This window comes from Primulina eburnea, chromosome 14, assembly GCF_022965805.1.
Source record: "Primulina eburnea isolate SZY01 chromosome 14, ASM2296580v1, whole genome shotgun sequence".
Taxonomy (NCBI): domain Eukaryota; kingdom Viridiplantae; phylum Streptophyta; class Magnoliopsida; order Lamiales; family Gesneriaceae; genus Primulina; species Primulina eburnea.
In genome coordinates, this window is record NC_133114.1 from 8,297,870 (window position 1) to 8,300,716 (window position 2,847).

The following is a 2,847-nucleotide window of genomic DNA, read 5'->3' on the forward strand; positions in this document are numbered from 1 at the left end:
CCCAATCCTAGAGATGAAACCTCTTCCTTCGCATTTAAAATATCTATTTTTGCTTGATAATGAAAAATTACCAGTGATTGTTTCATCTACTTTGACAGGTACGGAAGAGAAAAAGTTGTTGCGTGTTTTGAGGGATAATATCAAAGCTATAGGATGGAGTATTGCAGACATAAAGGGGATCGGTTCATCCATGTGCATGCACAAAATCCTGATGGAGGTCGACCACAAGACATCTACTCAACCTCAAAGACGTCTGAACCCAGCCATGCAAGAGGTGGTCAAGAAGGAGGTGATAAAGCTACTGGATGCAGGTATTATTTACCCGATTTCTGATAGTAGGTGGGTTAGTCCAGTGCAAGTTGTTCCGAAAAAAGGTGGGATCACTGTTGTCAAAAATGAAAATAATGAATTAATTCCCACCAGAACTGTTACAGGGTGGCGTGTTTGCATCGATTATAGAAAACTTAATGATGCCACCCGTAAAGACCATTTTCCTCTCCCCTTTATTGATCAAATGTTGGAAAGGTTAGCTGGACACTCTTTCTACTGTTTCCTGGATGGTTATTCGGGTTATATGCAAATTCTTATTGACCCTGTAGATCAGGAGAAAACCACTTTTACATGTCCTTACGGGACATTTGCATATAAACGAATGCCATTCAGTTTATGTAATGCACCCGCAACTTTCCAACGATGCATGATGGCAATTTTTCATGATATGATTGAAGATTTTATTGAAATATTCATGGACGATTTTTCTGTCTTTGGCTAGTCATTTGATTCCTGTTTGATGAACTTGTCTAAAGTCTTGGAGAGGTGTGAAGAGTCAAATTTGGTCTTAAACTAGGAAAAGTGTAATTTCATGGTGAGAGAGGGAATTGTGTTGGGGCACAAAATTTCTGAAAATGGGATTGAAGTCGACAAAGCTAAGATTGAAGTGATAGAGAAACTCCCAGCCCCAACAAACATTAGAGGAGTGCGTAGTTTTCTAGGGCATGCAGGGTTTTATAGACGTTTTATCAAAGATTTTTCTTGCATTGCTAAGCCACTGACCAATTTAATGATTAAGGACGTAAGCTTTGATTTTTCTGATGAGTGCGTGCAGGCATTTCAGGTTTTGAAAAAGAAATTGATCACGGCACCTGTGATGATAGCACCTGACTGGGGGTCGCCATTTGAGGTGATGTGTGACGCAAGCGACACAGCTCTAGGGGCAGTGTTGGGCCAAAAGAGTGATAAATGCATTCATGTCATCCACTACGCTAGTATGACACTGTCCGCTGCCCAACTGAACTATGCCACTATAGAGAAGGAGCTTCTTGCTATGGTTTTTGCTCTGGATAAGTTTAGATCATATCCAAGATCATATTTGATAGGGAGCAAAGTTGTAGTGCATACCGATCATTCAGCCCTGAAATATTTGATGGCTAAAAAGGACGCAAAGCCAAGACTAATTCGCTGGATTCTTCTTTTACAGGAATTTGACTTGACGATTATCGATAGGAAGGGAACAGAGAATCAGGTTGCTGACCATCTCTCGCGTCTGGAGAATCCGAACACAGGTAATGAAATTATTCGGGATGATTTCCCGGACGAACAACTCTTTGAAATCGACAGCTTACCATGGTATGCCGACTTTGTCAATTATCTATCAAGTAGGTTCATTCCTCCCCATTTTACATATCAGCAAAAGAAAAAGTTTTTCTCAGATTTGAAATATTATTTGTGGGAGGACCCTTATTTGTTTAGAATATGTGCAGACGGCATAATTCGTAGATGCATTCCCCAAGAAGAGGTAAGCGAAATTTTGTTTCATTGTCATGCTGGTCCGGCTGGAGGCCACTTTGGGGCAACTAGAACTGCGTCCAAAGTCCTCCAGTCTTGTTTTTATTGGCCTACTTTGTTTAAGGATGCGCATGAGTATGTCACAAAATGTCCAGAATGTCAGCGAACAGGTAATATCTCTAGGAGACATGAATTACCTCTCAATAATATTCTTGTGTGTGAATTATTTGATGTGTGGGGTATCGATTTCATGGGGCCATTCTCGGTTTCTTTTGGGAACAAATATATATTGGTGGCTGTAGACTATGTATCTAAGTGGGTAGAAGCGGTTGCATGCAAAACAAATGACTCTAGGGTTGTCGTTCAATTTCTTATGAAAAATATTTTCTCACGCTTTGGCACACCTAGAGCCATTATTAGCGATGGGGGTACTCATTTTTGTAATCGTCAATTTGACAGTCTGTTGGCTAAGTATGGGGTCCGACATAAGGTGGCAACACCTTATCACCCCCAAACTAGTGGCCAAGTCGAGGTTTCAAACAGAGAACTTAAACGCATTCTTGAGAAGACTGTCGAAGTTTCAAGGAAAGAATGGTCTAGGAAACTCGACGATGCACTTTGGGCGTACCGCACCGCTTTTAAAACCCCCATTGGCATGTCCCCTTTCAAATTATTGTATGGAAAGTCATGTCACCTACCTGTAGAACTTGAACATAAGGCTTATTGGGCTACTAAATTTCTGAATTTTGATGCTAAAGCCACAGGTGACGAGAGAGTGCTGCAGCTAAATGAATTGGATGAGTTTAGGTAGGAGGCCTACGAGAATGCCAAGCTTTACAAAGAAAAAACCAAACGCTGGCATGATCAAAACACCGTCCATCGAGAATTTGTGGTAGTACAACAGGTCCTGCTATATAATTCTCGTCTGAAATTGATGCCAGGTAAGTTGCGTTCACGGTGGTCAGGACCATACACTATCACACAAGTTTTTCCCTACGGAACAGTGGAGATCACTAGTGCAACAACTGGAGCTTTCATAGTAAATGGGCATAGGCTGAAAGT